Below are 22728 nucleotides of genomic sequence, written 5' to 3'. Positions count from 1 at the left end.
ATGTTGTCTACACATCAGTTGCAGTAGCTGCCTCAAAACACCAGCGGATGCAGACATGAACTCCAGAAACAAAACAATATCGGGGCGATAGCTATGATAGCTAGGCTAACAACCATGGACAGCCAAGGCGAGGAAAGTTGCTGTGCTGACCTGAAACTTTTTTTTTGTCACAGGACAAATGTTAAACCCCATCTGTCATCTATTAACCAATAAAGTTGCCTTCATTTTTAAAAAGTCGGACAGGTTTGCCTAGCAAAGGCTACATCAATCTACATGCAAAACTGATTGTCAGTTAGGGTAATGAAGAATTAGTAAGTTTAGTGTTAATAAATTAGAGATTAGCGTTACTGAGGTAAATGTTGGTGTTATTGAGTAAAGGTTAGTGTTACTGAGGTAAAAATTAGTGTTATTAAATAAAGGTTAGCATTATTAAGATAACACTTAGCATTACTGAGGTAAATGTTGGTGTTATTGAGTAAAGGTTAGTGTTACTGAGGTAAAAATTAGTGTTATTAAATAAAGGTTAGCATTATTAAGATAACACTTAGCATTACTGAGGTAAATGTTGGTGTTATTGAGTAAAGGTTAGTGTTACTGAGGTAAAAATTAGTGTTATTAAATAAAGGTTAGCATTATTAAGATAACACTTAGCATTACTGAGGTAAATGTTGGTGTTATTGAGTAAAGGTTAGTGTTACTGAGGTAAAAGTTAGTGTTATTAAATAAAGGTTAGCATTATTAAGATAACACTTAGCATTACTGAGGTAAATGTTGGTGTTATTGAGTAAAGGTTAGTGTTACTGAGGTAAAAGTTAGTGTTATTAAATAAAGGTTAGCATTATTAAGATAACACTTAGCATTACTGGGGTAAATGTTGGTGTTATTGAGTAAAGGTTAGTGTTACTGAGGTAAAAATTAGTGTTATTAAATAAAGGTTAGCATTAAGATAACACTTAGCATTACTGAGGTAAATGGTGTTATTGAGTAAAGGTTAGTGTTACTGAGGTAAAAATTAGTGTTATTAAATAAAAGTTAGCATTAAGATAACACAGCATTACTGAGGTAAATGTTAGTGTTACTGAGGCAAAAAAAGTGTTATTTCATAAAGGTAAGCAATAATGAGGTAAAGTTTAGCCTTACTGAGGTAAAGGAGAGTTACTGAGGTAGAGGTTACCATTATTGAGGTGAAGTTTAGTGTAATTAAGTAAAGTTTCGTGGATAGAATTTCTAGGCACAGCCAAGGGGCAGAGGGTGTCTTAATACAGGCGAGTACACTTTCGGATAGCCAAAGTAATTTCCCCCCTTTCTCATATGTGAATAAAAACACTTCACCCCAGGTGCATATACGAGGGTGATATGTAGGCTACTTTATTTATCCTTCGTTGGCTAATTATGTCAAACTATGGTAAGCCATCATGCCCGTTTTCTGAACGAGTCCTAATGAATGAGTTTGTCTCTGTCTTGCTGTCAGAAACGTCATACCACAACAGTTCACGAAGTTTTGAAGTGTAGGCTAGCATTACGTTTACTATAGTTTTTGTATATGATAATTTTAGAAGAGATAAGAAGATGGTGTACTTACCTAGTCCTATTAAGTTGTGGCTGGTTCTTCCGTCCGTTGTCGTCTATGGGTAGCGGTCCTTCAGCGGTCCAAGGATGGCGAGCCGCCACTGTCTTGCGCAGTGGATTCGAATCCTCGCGCACCATCGCGGGGCGCCAACCAAAAGCCACTCACGCCCCGAGCTGTGATTTGTGCTAGGCAGCGGCCCGACTTCGGACCACGGCTGGCATACCACCGACGGCTTGCCGTCCAAAAGCCACCAGTGGTCCACTATATACATGCTAGCTGGGTAGTATAATTTAAGTATTTTCGTAATAATTTTTCAACACATCTGAGGTAAAGGTTGATGTTCTGGATGACGCTATGTCATTTCCACTGTCACTGTGTTAGTTTGATATTAAGTGTAATTACAGTGTAATTTAAGTATTTTCGTAATAATTTTTCAACACATCTGAGGTAAATTTTGACGTTCTGGGTGACTCTGTCATTTCCACTGTCACTGTGTGAGCAGTTTGATGTTACAGTAAATGATATTACAGTGTAATGTAGGTCTTTTCTTATTAATTTTTGAACATATCTGAGGTAAATGTTAACATTGTAGATAATTCTGTGTCATTTCCACTGTGTCACTGTGTTAAGTGACACAGTGGAAATGACACACAGTTTGATGCTAAGTGCAATTACATTGTAATTTAAGTATTTTCGTCAGAATTTTTCGACACATCTGAGGTAAATGTTGACGTTCGGAATGACTCTGTGTCATTTCCACTGTCACTGTGTTAGCAGTTTGATGCTAAATGTTATTACAGTGTAATTTAAGTATTTTCATAATAATTTTTCAACACATCTGAGGTAAATGTTGACGGTCTGGATGACTCTGTCATTTCCACTATCACTGTGTTAGCAGTTTGATGCTAAATGTTATTACAGTGTAGTTTAGGTATTTTCTTATTAATTTTTCAACAAATCTGAGGTAAATGTTGATGTTCTGGACGACTCTGTCATTGCCACTGTCACTGTGTTAGCAGTTTGATGCTAAATATTATGACAGTTGGAGGTATTTTCTTATTAATTTTCCAACATATCTGAGGTAAATGTTAACATTATAGGTAATTCTGTGTCATTTCCACTGTTACTGCGTTAGCAGTTAGATGCTAAATGTTATTACAGTGTAATTTAAATATTTTCCTATTAATTGTGCAACACATCTGAGGTAAATGTTGATGTTCTGGATGACTCTATGTCATTTCCACTGTCACTGTGTTAGCAGTTAGATGCTAAATGTTATTACAGTGTAGTTTATGTATTTTCTTATTAATTTTTCAAAATATCTGAGGAAATTTTAACATTGTAGGGTAATTCTGTGTCATTTCCACTGTCACTGTGTTAGCAGTTTGATGCTAAATGTTATTACAGTGTAATTTAAATATTTTCCTATTAATTGTGCAACAAATCTGAGGTAAATGTTGACGTTCGGGATGACTCTGTCATTTCCACTGTCACTGTGTTAGCAGTTTGATGTTAAGTGTAATTACAGTGTAATTTAAGTATTTCTGTAATAATTTTTCAACACATCTGAGGTAAATGTTGACGTTTGGGATGACTCTATCATTTCCAGTGTCACTGTGATAGCAGTTTGATGCTAAATGTTATTACACTGTATTTTAGGTATTTTCTTATTAATTTTTCAACATATCTGAAGTAAATGTTAACATTGTAGGTAATTCTGTGGCATTTCCATGCTTGCTGTGTTCGCAGTTTGATGCTAAGTGTTATTACAGTGTAATTTAAATATTTTCCTATTAATTGTTCAACACATCTGAGGAAAATGTTGATGTTCTGGATGACTGTTATTTCCACTGTCACTGTGTTAGCAGTTTGATGCTAAATGTTATTACAGTGTAATGTAAGTATTTTCGTAATAATTTTTCAACACATCTGAGGGAAATTTTGATGTTCGGGATGACTCGGTGTCATTTCCGCTGTCACTGTGTTAGCAGTTTGATGCTAAATGTTATTACAGTGTAATGTAGGTATTTTCTTAATAATTTTTCAACATATCTGACGTAAATGTTGATGTTCTGGATGACTCTATGTCATTACCACTGTCAGTGTGTTAGCAGTTTGATGCTAAATGTATTTACAGTGTAGTTTAGGTATTTTATTATTAATTTTTCAACACATCTGAGGTAAATGTTGATGTTCTGGATGACTCTGTCATTTCCACTGTCACTGTGTTAGCAGTTAGATGCTAAATATTATTACAGTGTAGTTTATGTATTTTCTTATTAATTTTTCAAAATATCTGAGGTAAATATTAACATTGTAGGTAATTCTGTGTCATTTCCACTGTCACTGTCTTAGCAGTTTGATGTTAAGTGTAATTACGATGTAAATTAAGTATTTTTTAAATAATTTTTCAACACATCTGAGGTAAATTTTGACGTTTTGGATGACTCTATGTAATTTCCACTGTCACTGTGTTAGCAGTTTGATGTTAAGTGTCATTACAGTGTAATTTAAGTATTTTCGTAATAATTTTTCAACACATCTGAGGTAAATCTTGATGTTCTTGATGACTCCTATGTCATTTCCACTGTCACTGTGTTAGCAGTTTGATGCTAAATGTTATTACAGTGTAGTTTATGTATTTTCTTATTAATTTTTCAACACATCTGAGGTAAATATTGACATTTGGGATGACTGTCATTTCCACTGTGACTGTATTAGCAGTTTGATGTTACGTGTAATTACAGTTTAATTTAAGTATTTTTGTAATAATTTTTCAACACATCTGAGGTAAATGTTGACGTTCTGGATGACCCTATGTCATTTCCACTGTCACTGTGTTAGCAGTTTGATGCTAAATGTTATTACAGTGTAATTTAAATATTTTCCTATTAATTGTTCAACACATCTGAGGTAAATGTTGACGTTCCGGATGTCCCTATGTCATTTCCACTGTCACTGTGTTAGCAGTTTGATGCTAAATGTTATTACAGTGTAATGTAGGTATTTTCTTAATAATTTTTCAACATATCTGACGTAAATGTTGATGTTCTGGACGACTCTGTCATTGCCACTGTCACTGTGTTAGCAGTTAGATGCTAAATATTATTACAGTGTAGTTTATGTATTTTCTTATTAATTTTCCAACATATCTGAGGTAAATGTTAACATTATAGGTAATTCTGTGTCATTTCCACTGTTGCTGCGTTAGCAGTTAGATGCTAAATGTTATTACAGTGTAATTTAAATATTTTCCTATTAATTGTGCAACACATCTGAGGTAAATGTTGATGTTCTGGATGACTCTATGTCATTTCCACTGTCACTGTGTTAGCAGTTAGATGCTAAATGTTATTACAGTGTAATTTAAGTATTTTCGTAATAATTTTTCAACACATCTGAGGTAAATCTTGATGTTCTTGATGACTCCTATGTCATTTCCACTGTCACTGTGTTAGCAGTTTGATGCTAAATGTTATTACAGTGTAGTTTATGTATTTTCTTTTTAATTTTTCAACACATCTGAGGTAAATATTGACATTTGGGATGACTGTCATTTCCACTGTGACTGTATTAGCAGTTTGATGTTACGTGTAATTACAGTTTAATTTAAGTATTTTTGTAATAATTTTTCAACAAATCTGAGGTAAATGTTGACGTTCTGGATGACCCTATGTCATTTCCACTGTCACTGTGTTAGCAGTTTGATGCTAAATGTTATTACAGTGTAATTTAAATATTTTCCTATTAATTGTTCAACACATCTGAGGTAAATGTTGACGTTCCGGATGTCCCTATGTCATTTCCACTGTCACTGTGTTAGCAGTTTGATGCTAAATGTTATTACAGTGTAATGTAGGTATTTTCTTAATCATTTTTCAACACATCTGAGGTAAATGTTAATGTTTGGGATGACTCTGTGTCATTTCCACTGTCACTGTGTTAGCAGTTTGATGCTAAATGTTCTTAAAGTGTAATGTACATATTTTCTTATTAATTTTTCATCTTATCTGAGGTAAATGTTAACATTGTAGTTAATTCTGTGTCATTTCCACTGTCACTGTGTTAGCAGTTTGATGTTAAGTGTTATTACAGAGTAATTTAAGTATTTTCTTCAAAATTTTTCAACACATCTGAGGTAAATATTGAGGTTCGGGAGGACTCTGTCATTTCCACTGTCACTGTGTTAGCAGTTTGATGCTAAATTTTATTACAGTGGAATGTAAGTATTTTTGTAATAATTTTTCAACACATCTGAGGTAAATGTTGATGTTCGGGATGACTCTGTCATTTCTACTGTCAATGTGTTAGCAGTTTGATGCTAAATGTTATTACAGTGTAATGTACGTATTTTCTTATTAATTTTTCAACATATCTGAGGTAAATGTTAAAATTCTAGGGTAATTCTGTGTCATTTCCACTGTCACTGTTTAGCAGTTTGATGTTTAGTGTAATTACAGTGTAATTTAAGTATTTTCGTAATAATTTTTCATCATGTCTGAGGTAAATGTTGACGTTCGGGATGACTGTCATTTCCACAGTCACTGTGTTAGCAGTTTGATGCTAAACGTTATTACAGTGTAATGTTGGTATTTTCTCATTAATTTTTCAACATATCTGAGGTAAATTTTAACATTGTAGGTAATTCTGTGTCATTTCTACTGTCACTGTGTTAGCAGTTTGATAAGTGTAATTACAGTGTAATTTAAGTATTTTCGTAATAATTTTTCAACACATCTGAGGTAAATGTTGACGTTCGTGATGACTGTCATTTTCACTGTCACTGTTTTAGCAGTTTGATGCTAAATATTATTATAGTGTAATTTACGTATTTTCTCATTAATTTTTCAACATATCTGAGGTAAATGTTAACATTCTAGGGTAATTCTGTGTCATTTCTACTGTCACTGTGTTAGCAGTTTGATAAGTGTAATTACAGTGTAATTTAAGTATTTTCGTAACAATTTTTCAACACATCTGAGGTAAATGTTAACGTTTGTGATGACTCTGTCATTTCCACTGTCACTTTGTTAGCAGTTTGATGCTAAATGTTATTACAGTGTAATGTAGATATTTTCTTATTAATTTTTCAACACATCTGATGTAAATGTTAACATTGTAGGTAATTCTGTGTCATTTCCACTGTCACTGTGTTAGCAGTTTGATGTTAAGTGAAATTAAACTGTAATCTAAGTATTTTCATAATATTTTTTCAACACATCTATGGTAAATGTTGACGTTCTGGATGACTCTATGTAATTTCTACTGTCACTGTGTTAGCAGTTTGATGTTAAGTGTAATTACAGTGTAATTTAAGTATTTTTGTAATAATTTTTCAACACATCTGACGTAAATGTTGACGTTCTGGATGACTCTATTTAATTTCCACTGTCACTGTGTTAGCAGTTTGATGTTAATTGTGATTACAGTGTAATTTACGGTAAGTATTTTCGTAAAAATTTTTCAACACATCTGAGGTAAATGTTGACGTTCGCGATGACTTTCATTTCCACTGTCACTGTGTTAGCAGTTTGATGCTAAATTTTATTACAGTGTAATGTAGCTATTTTCTTATTAATTTTTCAACATATCTGAGGTAAATTTTAACATTGTAGGTAATTCTGTGTCATTTCCACTGTCACTGTTTAGCAGTTTGATGTTTAGTGTAATTACAGTGTAATTTAAGTATTTTCGTAATAATTTTTCATCATGTCTGAGGTAAATGTTGACGTTCGGGATGACTGTCATTTCCACAGTCACTGTGTTAGCAGTTTGATGCTAAACGTTATTACAGTGTAATGTTGGTATTTTCTCATTAATTTTTTGACATATCTGAGGTAAATTTTAACATTGTAGGTAATTCTGTGTCATTTCTACTGTCACTGTGTTAGCAGTTTGATAAGTGTAATTACAGTGTAATTTAAGTATTTTCGTAATAATTTTTCAACACATCTGAGGTAAATGTTGACGTTCGTGATGACTGTCATTTTCACTGTCACTGTTTTAGCAGTTTGATGCTAAATGTTATTATAGTGTAATTTAGGTATTTTCTTATTAATTTTTCAACATATTTGAGGTAACTGTTAACATTGTAGGTAATTCTGTGTCATTTGCACTGTCACTGTGTTAGCAGTTTGATGGTAAGTGTAATTACAGTGTAATTTAAGTATTTTCATAATAATTTTTCAATACATCTGAGGTCAATGTTGACGGTGGGGATGACTCTGTCATTTCCACTGTCACTGTGTTAGCAGTTTGATGTTAAGTGTAATTACATTTTAATTTACGGTACGTATTTTCAGAATAATTTTTCAACACATCTGAGGTAAATGTTGACGTTCGTGATGACTCTCTGTCATTTCCACTGTCACTGTGTTAGCACTTTGATGCTGAATGTTATTACAGTGTAATGTAGGTATTTTCTTATTAATTTTTCAACTTATCTGAAGTAAATGTTGATGTTCTGGAAGACTCTGTCATTTCCACTGTCACTGTGTTAGCAGTTTTATGCGTTATTACAGTGTAGTTTAGGTATTTTCTCATTAATTTTTCAACATATCTGAGGTAAATGTTAACATTGTAGGTAATTCTGTGGCATTACCATGCTCACTGTGTTAGCAGTTTGATGCTAAATGTTACTACAGTGTAATTTAAATATTTTCGTAATGATTTTTCACCACATCTGTGGTAAATGTTGACGTTCTGGATGACTTTGTCATTTCCACTGTCACTGTGTTAGCAGTTTGATGTTTAGTGTAATTACAGTGTAATTTATGTATTTTCGTAATAATTTTTTAACACGTCTGAAGTAAATATTGACGTTTGGGATGACTCTCTCATTTCCACTGTTATTATGTTAGCAGTTTGATGTTTAGTGTAATTCCAGTGTAATGTAGTGTAGGTACACAGCCCGTCTCTTTAAGAAACTACATTTCCCATCAGCCCACTTCCGCGTTGACCTGCGTCACGCCGGTGCGGGATCACCAACATCACATCCTCCATGAAAGCATAAGAGACCCGGAAACGCTCATCTCGCTCTCTCTCGTCCGGATTCCATGCCATTTGGACGCACAAAGAGATACCCCGCTCCAGCAAACCAGATGAAGACGTTTTTTATTTTCTTCTCTTTCTTGCAAGATCCACGATTCAGCGCGATTTCTTTGTTTACCACTGGCCATGGGAAAAATCCAGAATCGTGTGATTTTTATAACCGGTTTCTTCATTATCAGTACTTACGGACTGCAGCCCAGGCAGTTAATTAAAAGTTAAGAATCGACTGAATCCTTTTCAACTCAAAAGCGCTGTGCACATTACTTTGATCAGAGACTTTCTTTTCATCACGAGTGCCCGCACGCCGGACCCAGAAATTCTCTGCGCTTTCTACAGAAGCAACTCACATGCTCCAACGGCGAAACTCCAAAAGTCTCGGAACATCTCTTCATAATCTTGCTAGAGGCAAGATATTGAGTAAGACTTGGCATTTTTGGGCATAATTAAAGCTAGTTTTAGGAATTTGCTTTTATTGAAATAGTGTGGGGGCGGCACGGTGGTGTAGTGGTTAGCGCTGTCGCCTCACAGCAAGAAGGTCCTGGGTTCGAGCCCCGGGGCCGGCGAGGGCCTTTCTGTGTGGAGTTTGCATGTTCTCCCCGTGTCCGCGTGGTTTTCCTCCGGGTGCTCCGGTTTCCCCCACAGTCCAAAGACATGCAGGTTAGGTTAACTGGTGACTCTAAATTGACCGTAGGTGTGAATGTGAGTGTGAATGGTTGTCTGTCTATGTGTCAGCCCTGTGATGACCTGGCAACTTCTCCAGGGTGTACCCCGCCTTTCGCCCGTAGTCAGCTGGGATAGGCTCCAGCTTGCCTGCGACCCTGTAGAAGGATAAAGCGGCTTGAGATAATGAGATGAGATGAAATAGTGTGAATTTGAACCCAGGTTTATTTTTTACACTTTAGACACATAGCATGTCGAATTGAATTGATCTGTTTTATTTTAATCTCTCAATTGTTTAATAGATAGGCTGTGCATGCTCCTCTTTATTCCTACTAACATATTTAATTCTCTTATTATATATCTTGACTGCATCAAGATTTCAGTGGATTTAGTACTGTTATAAGCTAGTGAAATGAGCCTATTGGCTCATTAGCATCCAGAGCTAATCCTTTTGTTTCATTAGCCTCCAGCCACACAAAGCTAATTCTTTTGTTTTAGCAACCAAAGCTAATTCTTTTGTGTAGGCCACACCCACACAAGGCCTCTCACACACACACACACACACACACACACACACACACACACACACACACACACACACACACACCTCACTGTTTGTATATATTTCAATCTGCTATTATCCATTTTTAGCTTTATAATAAATTTCTTTATTTATTATTGAAACTGTGTGTTTTATTTGTGTTCCAATATCTTTGAAGTCCCCAATCTCCCAAAGAATTCAAAAAGGTGCATAAAATTATGTAATATGATAAGTGATCATAATAATTTGGAATATACCATAATTTAGCTGTTTGGTAATTTATTATTAAGCATCACAATTAATGGTATTAATTAATATGAGACTGATTCCATGAGTGATTTAATGATATTATGAGACTGATTCAATTTAAATGATTCAATGGTATGATTCAAATGAGACTGATTCAATTTAATTATTAACCTTCAGATTTAATGAGACTGATTTAATAAGATCACTTAATAATTACCAAATGTACCTACAGTTAAATTGGTGCCCCATGGGAGGAGATTGGTTTGTTGACTTCTTGAATATTGTTGCAACAACAGATAAATCATCAGTTTGTTTAAGCAACTGCTAAGGTATATCCCCAGGTGTGTTAAAACGGTTAACAGTAGCGTGATAACCATATCACCAAATACTCATAACCTATTCGTAACTTAGGATAAGAGACAGCATTAACAAACAAACTTTTTAATTGATTACATAGTTAATGTTCATTAATAACAATTAATTAATAATTAACTCATTGATTAATTAATTATCCAACAACCAACCTAAGCAAAATGGCATCTCCTCGTGTCTCAATAATTGAAGACAACGCTCAAGACGTGTCTCTCTCTGAGGTCATCGCAGACCTCATTCACTGCTCTGACTCCGAAAGGGCAAGCATTAAGTACACGAGTAAGAGTGAGTGCCAAAACAACATAGATAACTCGAACAAACATATGAGAGATCCAAAAGGAACAACTATTAGTGTCCAAGCGGCACTAGGTAAGCTATTCCTGTCATACTTCCGAGACACTGATTCAGAAATCAGAGGCCTCTGCGGAGAGGTTGAAAGGCTGACCGCCAGCAACGCCGAGCTGGCAGCCGATAATAATGATTTACATAGGGAGCGTGAGCTCTTGAAAACCTCCCTTGATTGTGCCAAACAGCTAGAGAAAGCCGAAATGGTTGCCCAGAGGGCTGCCGAGGAGCAGACCCCCCAAGAAGAGCGCGAGGGGCATGAAAGACCCCCAACAATGCGCCAAAGCTCAGAGCGGGAAGAGGCGTCCGAACCGGACACCATAGATTACCTGGTCAAGAACCAGACACCCCGCCAAACTCCATCAACTCGTTACTTGAGTCCGTCGTCGTGTAGCCAAGGTGGAGCCGTACTGTGCTCATCCCGAGCCCAGAACCATAGCACACCCAGGTCAGTGTGCTACAGTACCCCTGATCAATCTTCGGATGAATCAGGCTATGAATCTAGTGCGAAACGGGAGCAACACCAGAGTAGCTTAGATAGTGAGTGCTCAGAAGAGCCAAGAAGGTCGCACAAGGACGTGCACCAAACTCTTCGCTTATGGCAAATTGACCTACTTGCCAACGATGTTGAGCGATTCAATCCTGAGAATCAAAGAACAAATGTAAATGATTATTTGTGAGAAATCGACCGATGCCTGATGGACCTGCCGAACGCCACAAAGCGAGAAAAACTTAAACTAATCTGGAAGACCTCCAGTAGCAGCGTTCGTGCCTTTTTAGAGACACTACCCCCAAACATTTGCGATAGTTATTCGAAACTTCACAACTACATGAGGGAAGAATATGCGCCACACACGGACGAAACCTCTGCGACATTGTGTGCATTACAAATCCAACAAAAATGGTCTGAGGCGCCTCATGAATATTACAGATGGCTACGTACTGCCTATTTCCAGGGTAGTAGCACACCAGGCTTGGAAGAAGATAGAGTTTTCAAATCTCTCTTCTTACATAACCTCCACCCAAGCGTGCAGACTCAAGTCGCACTGACGTGTCGACAGGGTTTCCACTCGATGAGGGAAATTAGGCGACTAGCTCAAATGACCTGGGAGACCATTGTCAAAACCGCAAACGGAAACGATGATGAACCCAGAGTCTTTAGGCTCCAGGATGCAGATGGGCCCCCGCTAGCCTTAGAAGGAGGCGAAGCTCCAAAAGGGGGACCCCCCTGGAGAAATCCCGGTCCGAACTGCCCCTTGCCAAGCCATCACAAGGGTGAGTGGAGAAATCGGCAAGGTAAGGCCAGGAGGGACTGAAGGCAAGTCCACAGTGACTATGGCAACCGCCCATCACATAAAAAGGGTCGTAGGGAACAAGGCGGCTGGCAGCAAAACCGTCATCCCCGCTCTGGCCGGAGACGGCAGGAGCATTCCGACCGTAGCTCTAAACGTAAGGGTAGAGACGACCGACACAGTGACTCAGACCAACCTGGTGAGTTCCACTCAGAGTTGGACTCCTTAAAAGCCCAGTTGGCTGAGATTAAAGAACTGTTACAGAAAAGGTCAGACCCCTCAACGGATAAAACAAAAGAGCTCAAGAGAAATGACAAAAGCTATCCGCTGGCATGACTAGGCCAGGAACCATGGGTATATCTCGTGAAAGGGGGAGGAGATCCCTCTGAAACAGCAGGCGAGGGTCAGGATGTAGGGCCCCCCCTGGTGGTGAAGACAAACCCACAAAACGCACCTCTCACATGCGCTAAAGTCTTCACCACCATCTCTCAGACACGGCTCTCACAAGGCGACCCAATCCCAATCAAACCCTGCAACATAAACTTAGTCTGCTTCACAAAACAAAACCCCACCGTCGTTGGATCCCACAAAACATGCACAAACCCGTTGCGACGAGATTAGTGCGAACACCGATCAACCAAGCGCCACGCAAGATCAAATTTCCGATGAACTTCAGTTCATGTCTTTGCACACCGAGTCTGGTGTCGAAACACCCGACATCGCGATTCCCCCGGTGGCCAGAATTCTTTGAAAAACCTCCCTCTATCCATCGACTCAGACACAGGCACCCATTTCACTGCTGGTGTAATGGCTGCGCTGTGGAGCATGTTAGGCGACGAGGCGAAATTCCATATCGTGTACCACCCTCAATTCTCTGGTCAGGTTGAACGAACCATTCAAACCATTGTGAGCATGCTGCGAAAGTATGTCACAAACCATGGTAAAGATTGGGATGTGAAACTTCCCTTGGTGCTAAGGGCCATTCGGTCCACCCCTCATTGCGCCACTGAAGTCACACCCTTTGGGATGATGACTGGGCGGGAGATGGTTCTCCCACCGCATCTCCTATACAAACCAGAGGACATGAGCGTCGCAATTGCATACACCGCACATCAACATGTCGCCGATCTACGACGCCACCTACAGTCAACCTTTACAGGTGCCCAAAAGAATCTCGATTCGAGTGTAAAAGGACAAAAAGCCTACTACGCCCTAATCTCGAAGTTCCTACCACCCTGGTCGAGAACTTTCGATCGTGGGAAAACCGTTCCCCGTCGCGTATCGCATTAGGACATCCAGACCTAATCAAACGCTCTCATATCATTGGGTCCATAATAATCGAGCCAAACCTTTTGAACAGTCCTTGCTCCAAAAGGGGGTGGACGACAGCTAGGCCCATCCTGTCCACCTAGCTTGTACGCCTCACTCACCCATAAGCGTACACTAACATTCCCGGTCAGACTTACCAACCCAATAAAGTAATAACCCTTCGGTATAACATGGTCGATAAAATACTAAAGTCCGCTATTATTACTAGTGTGTATTCATCACAAATACACCTGGCATATAGTCTTGGCAGTGCTATCCTCATTTTTGTGAATCCACAAGACTTAGAGATGTGCACCTCCACTAAAGACATCCACTGGGTCTGCCCAATCAACCCATACATAACACTACACGCCAAGCTGGATAAGATGGTCTGCATCCCTGACAGCTTTAGCCGCAGTAGCGCACGCTTTCTGGCCAGACCACCCACTGCTATCACCTTTCTAGAAGAGTAGGTTTGCCAGCCCAAACACTAACACTTCTTTTTTTCCTTCATCTCTTCTCTTTTCTTGTTTTTATGCATAGGAAATTAAACACTATATATGTTTCATGTTAATGTTTAATTTTTTTTTTAGATGTGATTCTGCGCTAGTCAGGTACACAGCAAATTCCTCAGTGTTGAATTAACACTTTCAGAGTTAATTTGTGTCCAGTTGGACCTATATAAACACAGTAGGGTGTTAAATCAACACTCTGGGTGTTAATTCAACACTGGGGATTTTGCTGTGTAGTGATTACATGCCCAAAATGCCCATTGCCTGAGTATATGCCCAAAATGCCTCTGCCTCCAACTGTCTTACTGGAACTCACAAGTTTACACAGTTTTTCACAGGACACCATGGACTGTGCAGAGCAAGACTACCTCAAGGACTATGGATATGCGGACTGTACGTTACTGTGCTCTCAGTGCTACGACTCCATCATACCCCTGAGGCCAAAAGGGGGATTGTAGGTACACAGCCCATCTCTTTAAGAAACTACATTTCCCATCAGCCCACTTCCGCGTTGACCTGCGTCACATCAGGGCGGGATCACCAACATCACATCCTCCATGAAAGCATAAGAGACCCGGAAACGCTCAGCTCGCTCTCTCTCGTCCGGATTCCAAGCCATCTGGACGCACAAAGAGATACCCCGCACCAGCAAACCAGATAAAGACGTCTTTTCTTCTCTTTCTTGCAAGATCCACGATTCAGCGCGATTTCTTTGTTTACCACTGGCCACGGTAAAAATCCAGAATCGAGCGATTTTTGCAACCAGTTTATTCATTATCAGGACGTACGGACTGCAGCCCAGGCAGTTAATTAAAAGTTAAGAAGTGACTGAATCCTTTTTTACTCAAAAGCGCTGTGCACATTACTTTGATCAGAGACTTTCTTTTCATCACGAGTGCACGCCGGACCCAGAAATTCTCTGCGCTTTCTACAGAAGCGACTCACGTGCTCCAACGGCGAAACTCCAAAAGTCTCGGAACATCTCTTCATAATCTTGCTAGAGGCAAGATATTGAGTAAGACTTGGCATTTTTGGGCATAATTAAAGCTAGTCTTAGGAATTTGCTTTTACTGAAATAGTGTGAATTTAAACCCAGGTTTATTTGTTACACTGTAGACACATAGTGTGTTGAATTGAATTGATCTGTTTTGTTTTAATCTCTCAATTGTTGAATAGATAGGCTGTGCATGCTCCTCTTTATTCCTACTAACATATTTAATTCTCTTATTATACATCTTGACCGCATCAAGATTTCAGTGGATTCAGTACTGTTATAAGCTAGTGAAATTAGCCTATTGTTAATTTCTTTTGGCTCATTAGCATCCAGAGCTAATCCTTTTGTTTCATTAGCCTCCAGGGCTAATTGTATTGTCTCAAGGGAACACTAGGCCTTAACACGTGGCGGTCCTTCACCCCCCACACTAACATACCCTTTGTTTTAACTCCACGAGGTAGGGTCCTTGGGCCATAGCTAGCCACACGGCTAAGTCCTTTGTCTCGTTAGCAAGCTAGGCTAACCTTTGCTTAACCTGTGCTTAAGCCACAAGGCCTACACCACGTGGGGACACACACACACACACAAACACCCTCCTTAGCTAGCTACACAAAGCTAATTCTTTTGTCTTAGCAACCAAAGCTAATTCTTGTGTCTTAGCAATCAAAGCTAATTCTTTTGTGTAGGCCACACCCACACAAGGCCTCTCATACACACACACACACACACACACACACACACACACACACACACACCTCACTCTTTGTATATATTTCAATCTGCTATTATCGATTTTTAGCTTTGTTATAATAAATTCATTTATTATTGAAACTGTGTGTTTTATTTGTGTTCCAATATCTTTGAAATCCCCAATCTCCCAAAGAATTCAAAAAGGTGCATATAATTTATGTAGTATGATAAATGATCATAATAATTTGGAATATACCATAATTTAGCTGTTTGGTAATTTATTATTAAGCATCACAATTAATGGTATTAATTAATATGAGACTGATTCCATGAGTGATTTAATGATATTATGAGACTGATTCAATTTAAATGATTCAATGGTATGATTCAAATGAGACTGATTCAATTTAATTATTAACCTTCAGATTTAATGAGACTGATTTAATGAGATCACTTAATAATTACCAAATCTACCTACAGTAGGTATTTTCTTATTAATTTATCAACATATCTGAGTTAACTTTTAACATTGTAGGTAATTCTGTGTCATTTCAACTGTCACTGTGTTAGCAGTTTGATGTTAAGTGTAATTACAGTGTAATGAATGGTAAGTATTTTCATAATAATTTTTCAACATATCTGAGGTAAATGTTGACGTTCTGGATGACTCTATGTAATTTCCACTGTCACTGTGTTAGCAGTTTGATGTTAAGCGTAATAACAGTGTAATTTAAGTATTTTTGTGATAATTTTTCAGCACATCTGAGGCAAATGTTGACATTCGGGATGACTCTATGTCATTTCCAATGTCACTGTGTTAGCAGTTTGATGCTAAATGTGATTACAGTGTAATGTAGGTATTTCTTATTAATTTTTCAAGATATCTGAGGTAAATGTTAACATTGTAGGTAATTCTGTGTCATTTCCACTGTCACTGTGTTAGCAGTTTGATGTTAAGTGTAATTACAGTGTAATTTAAATATTTTTGTAATAATTTTTCAACACAGCTGAGGTAAATATTGACGTTTGGGATGACTCTATGTCATTTCCACTGTCACTGTGTTAGCAGTTTGATGCTAAATGTTATTACATTGTAATGTAGGTATTTTCTTATTAATTTTTCAACATATCTGAGGTGAATTTTAACATTGTAGGTAATTCTGTGTCATTTCCACTGTCACTGTGTTAGCAATTTGATTTTAAGTGTAATTACAGTGTAATTAATGGTAAGTATTTTCGTAATAATTTTTCAACACATCTGAGGTAAATGTTGATGTTCGCAATGACTGTGTTATTTCCACTGTCACTGTTTTAGCAGTTTGATGCTAAATGTTATTACAGTGTAATGTAGGTATTTTCTTATTAATTTTTCAACATATCTGAGGTAAATGTTAACATTGTAGGTAATTCTGTGGCATTTCCACTGTCACTTTGTTAGCAGTTTGATGTTAAGTGTAATTACAATGTAATTTACGGTAAGTGTTTACGTAATAATTTTTCAACACATCTGAGGTAAATGTTGACGTTCGGGATGACTCTGTCATTTCCACTGTCACTGTGTTAGCAGTATGATGCTAAATCTTATTGCAGTGTAGTTTAGGTATTTTCTTATTAATTTTTCAACATATCTGAGGTAAATGTTAACATTGTAGGTAATTCTGTGGCATTTCCATGCTCACTGTGTTAGCAGTTTGATGCTAAATGTTCTTACAGTGTAAATTAAATATTTTCCTATTAAATTTTCAACACATCTGAGGTAAATGTTGAAGTTCGGGATGACTCTATGTCATTTCCAGTGTCACTGTGTTAGCAGTTTGAGGTTAAGTGTAATTACAGTGTAATTTACGGTTATCATTTTCGTAATAATTTTTCAACACATCTGAGGTAAATGTTGACATTCGGGATGACTCTGTGTCATTTTCACTGTCACTGTGTTAGCAGTTTGATGCTAAATGTTATTACAGTGTAATGCACGTATTTTCTTATTAATTTTTCAACATATCTGAGGTAAATGATAACATTGTAGGTAGGTGTGTGTCATTTCCACTGTCACTGTGTGAGCAGTTTGATGTTAAGTGTAATTCCAGAGTAATTTAAGTATTTTCGTAATAATTTTTCAACACATCTGAGGTAAATGTTGAGGTTCGGGATGACTCTATGTCATTTCCACTGTCACTGTGTTAGCAGTTTGATGCTAAATGTTATTACATTGTAATGTAGGTATTTTCTTATTAATTTTTCAACATATCTGAGGTGAATTTTAACATTGTAGGTAATTCTGTGTCATTTCCACTGTCACTGTGTTAGCAATTTGATGTTAAGTGTAATTACAGTGTAATTTATGGTAAGTATTTTCGTAATAATTTTTCAACACATCTGAGGTAAATGTTGATGTTCGCGATGACTGTGTTATTTCCACTGTCACTGTTTTAGCAGTTTGATGCTAAATGTTATTACAGTGTAATGTAGGTATTTTCTTATTAATTTTTAAACATATCTGAGGTAAATGTTGAGGTTCTGGATGACTCTATGTCATTTCCAGTGTCACTGTGTTAGCAGTTTGATGCTAAATGTTATTACATTGTAGTTTAGGTATTTTCTTATTAATTTTTCAACATATCTGAGGTAAATGTTAACATTGTAGCTAATTCTGTGGCATTTCCATGCTCGTTGTGTTAGCAGTTTGATGTTAAGTGTAATTAATGTGTAATTTAAATATTTTCCTATTAATTTTTCAACACGTCTGAGGTAAATGTTGATGTTCTGGATGACTCTGTCATTTCCACTGTCACTGTGTTAGCAGTTTGATGTTAAGTGTAATTACAGTGTAATTTAAGTATTTTCGTAAAAATTTTTCAACACATCTGAGGTAAATGTTGAAGTTCGGGATGACTCTATGTCATTTCCAGTGTCACTGTGTTAGCAGTTTGAGGTTAAGTGTAATTACAGTGTAATTTACGGTTATCATTTTCGTAATAATTTTTCAACACATCTGAGGTAAATGTTGACATTCGGGATGACTCTGTGTCATTTTCACTGTCACTGTGTTAGCAGTTTGATGCTAAATGTTATTACAGTGTAATGTAGGTATTTTCTTCTTAATTTTTCAACATATCTGAGGTAAATGTTAACATTCTAGGGTAATTCTGTGTCATTTCCACTGTCACTGTGTTAGCAGTTTGATGTTCAGTGTAATTACAGTGTAATTTAAGTATTTTTGTAACAATTTTTCAACACATCTGAGGTAAATGTTGAAGTTCGGGATGACTCTATGTCATTTCCAGTGTCACTGTGTTAGCAGTTTGAGGTTAAGTGTAATTACAGTGTAATTTACGGTTATCATTTTCGTAATAATTTTTCAACACATCTGAGGTAAATGTTGACATTCGGGATGACTGTGTCATTTTCACTGTCACTGTGTTAGCATTATGATCCTAAATCTTATTGCAGTGTAGTTTAGGTATTTTCTTATTAATTTTTCAACATATCTGAGGTAAATGTTAACATTGTAGGTAATTCTGTGGCATTTCCATGCTCACTGTGTTAGCAGTTTGATGCTAAATGTTCTTACAGTGTAAATTAAATATTTTCCGATTAATTTTTAAACACATCTGAGGTAAACGTTGACGTTCGGGATGACTGTCATTTCCACTGTCACTGTGTTAGCAGTTTGATGCTAAATGTTATTACAGAGTAATGTAGGTATTTTCTTATTAATTTTTCAACATATCTGAGGTAAATGTTAACATTGTAGGGTAATTCTATGTCATTTCCACTGTCACTGTGTTAGCAGTTTGATGTTAAGTGTAATTACAGTGTAATTTAAATATTTTTTAATAATTTTTCAACACATCTGAGGTAAATGTTGACATTTGGGATGACTCTATTTAATTTCCACTGTCACTGTGTTAGCAGTTTGATGATAAGTGTATTTACAGTGTAATTTAAGTATTTTTGTAATAATTATTCAACACATCTGGGGTAAATGTTGACGTTCGGGATGACTATGTCATTTCCACTGTCACTGTGTTAGCAGTTTGATGCCAAATGTTATTACAGTTTAGTTTAGGTATTTTCTTATTAATTTTTCAACATATCTGAGGTAAATGTTAACATTGTAGGTAATTCTGTGGCATTTCCATGCTCGCTGTGTTAGCAGTTTGATGCTAAATGTAATTACAGTGTAATTTAAATATTTTACGATTAATTGTGCAACACATCTGAGGTAAATGTTGATGGTCTGGATGACTCTATGTAATTTCCACTGTCACTGTGTTAGCAGTTTGATGTTAATTGTATTTACGGTGTAATTTACGGTAAGTATTTTCGTAATAATTTTGCAACACATCTGAGGTAAATGTTGACGTTTGCGATGACTGTGTTGTTTCCACTGTCACTGTGTTAGGAGTTTGATCCTAAATGTTATTACAGTGTAATGTATATATTTTCTTATTAATTTTTCAACATATCTGAGGTAAATTTTGACGTTTGCGATGACTCTGTCATTTCCACTGTCACTGTGTTAGCAGTTTGATGCTAAATCTTATTGCAGTGTAGTTTAGGTGTTTTCTTATTAATTTTTCAACATATCTGAGGTAAATGTTAACATTGTAGGTAATTCTGTGGCATTTCCATGCTCACTGTGTTAGTAGTTTGATGCTAAATGTTCTTATAGTTTAAATTAAATATTTTCCTATAAAATTTTTTAACACATCTGAGGTAAATGTTGATGTTCTGGATGACTCTATGTCATTTCCACTGTCACTGTGTTAACAGTTTGATGTTAAGAGTAATTATAGTGTAATTTAAGTATTTTCGTAATAATTTTTCAACACATCTGAGGTAAATTTTGAAGTTTGGGAAGACTCTATCTTATTTCCACTGTCACTGTGTTAGCAGTTTGATGTTAAGTGCAATTACAGTGTAATTTACGGAAAGTATTTTCTTAAAATTTTTCAACACATCTGAGGTAAACGTTGACGTTCGGGATGACTCTGTCATTTCCACTGTCACTGTGTTTGCAGTTTGATGCTAAATGTTATTACAGAGTAATGTAGGTATTTTCTTATTAATTTTTCAACATATCTGAGGTAAATGTTAACATTGTAGGGTAATTCTGTGTCATTTCCACTGTCACTGTGTTAGCAGTTTGATCTTAATTGCAATTACAGTGTAATTTACGGAAAGTATTTTCCTACTGGAGAGGAGAATTCGACCAATAGTCGAACCTCGGATCCAGGAGGAACAATGCGGTTTTCATCCTGGTCGCGGAACACTGGACCAGCTCTATACCCTTCATAGGGTGCTCGAGGGTTCATGGGAGTTTGCCCAACCAGTCCACATGTGCTTTGTGGATCTGGAGAAGGCATTCGACCGTGTCCCCCGTGGTATTCTGTTGGGGGTGCTTCGGGAGTATGGGGTTCGGGGCTCTTTGCTAAGGGCTATCCGGTCCCTGTACGAATGGAGCAGGAGTCTGGTTCGCATTGCCGGCAGTAAGTCAGACCTGTTCCCAGTGCATGTTGGACTCCGGCAGGGCTGCCTTTTGTCACCAGTTCTGTTCATAAGTTTTATGGACAGAATTTCTAGGTGCAGCCAGGGGCCGGAAGGAATCCTGTTTGGGAACCACAGGATTTCATCTCTGCTTTTTGCGGATGATGTTGTCCTGTTGGCTTCTTCAAACCAGGACCTTCAGCATGCACTGGGGCGGTTTGCAGTCGAGTGTGAAGCGGCTGGGATGAGAATCAGCACCTCCAAGTCCGAGGCCATGGTTCTCGACCGGAAAAGGGTGGCTTGCCCTCTCCAGGTTGGTGGAGAAGTTCTGCCTCAAGTGGAGGAGTTTAAGTATCTCGGGATCTTGTTCACGAGTGAGGGAAGGATGGAGCGTGAGATCGACAGGCGGATCGGTGCAGCCTCCGCAGTGATGCGGTCGCTTTACCGGTCCGTCGTGGTGAAGAAGGAGCTGAGCCAAAAGGCGAAGCTCTCAATTTACCGGTCGATCTACGTTCCGACTCTCACCTATGGTCATGAGCTTTGGGTAATGACAGAAAGAACAAGATCGCGGATACAAGCGGCTGAAATTAGTTTCCTTCGCAGGGTGGCTGGGCGCTCCCTTAGAGATAGGGTGAGAAGCACAGTCACTCGGGAGGAGCTCGGAGTAGAGCCGCTGCTCCTCCACATCGAGAGGAACCAGCTGAGGTGGCTCGGGCATCTTTTTCGGATGCCTCCTGGACGCCTCCCTAGGGAGGTGTTCCAGGCATGTCCCCCCGGGAGGAGGCCCCGGGGAAGATCCAGGACACGCTGGAGGGACTATGTCTCTCGGCTGGCCTGGGAACGCCTCGGTGTTCTTCCCGAGGAGCTGGCCGAGGTGTCTGGGGAAAGGGAAGTTTGGGCTTCCATGCTTAGACTGCTGCCTCCGCTACCCGGTCCCGGATAAGCGGAAGAAGACGAGACGAGACGAGACGAGACGAGATTTTCGTAAAACTTTTCAACACATCTGAGGTAAACGTTGACGTTCGGGATGACTCTGTCATTTCCACTGTCACTGTGTTTGCAGTTTGATGCTAAATGTTATTACAGAGTAATGTAGGTATTTTCTTATTAATTTTTCAACATATCTGAGGTAAATGTTCACATTGTAGGGTAATTCTGTGTCATTTCCACTGTCACTGTGTTAGCAGTTTGATGCTAAATGTTATTACAGTTTAGTTTAGGTATTTTCTTATTAATTTTTCAACACATCTGAGGTAAATGTTGACATTTGGGATGACTCTGTGTCATGTCCACTGTCACTGTGTTAGCAGTTTGATGCTAAATGTTATTACATTGTAATGTAGGTATTTTCTTGTTAATTTTTCAACATATCTGACTTAAATGTTGATGTTCTGGATGACTCTATGTCATTTCCACTGTCACTGTGTTAGCAGTTTGATGCTAAATGTTATGACAGTTTAGTTTAGGTATTTTCTTATTAATTTTTCAACATATCTGAGGTAAATGTTAACATTGTAGGTAATTCTGTGGCATTTCCATGCTCGCTGTGTTAGCAGTTTGATGCTAAATGTAATTACAGTGTAATTTAAATGTTTTACTATTAATTGTGCAACACATCTGAGGTAAATGTTGATGGTCTGGATGACTCTATGTCA

General features: G+C 37.7%; 1 protein-coding gene across 1 annotated transcript in view; it reads left to right on the top strand.

The window, feature by feature from the left end:
- LOC132886321 (NACHT, LRR and PYD domains-containing protein 3-like) overlaps positions 1–22728 on the top strand; it is a 719980-nt gene that overhangs the window by 203197 nt on the left and 494055 nt on the right. The gene's annotated exons all lie outside the window — the stretch shown is intronic.

The sequence above is a fragment of the Neoarius graeffei genome, chromosome 5 (assembly GCF_027579695.1).
Source record: "Neoarius graeffei isolate fNeoGra1 chromosome 5, fNeoGra1.pri, whole genome shotgun sequence".
Taxonomy (NCBI): Eukaryota; Metazoa; Chordata; class Actinopteri; order Siluriformes; family Ariidae; genus Neoarius; species Neoarius graeffei.
This window is presented reverse-complemented; position numbering and strand designations above follow the sequence as displayed.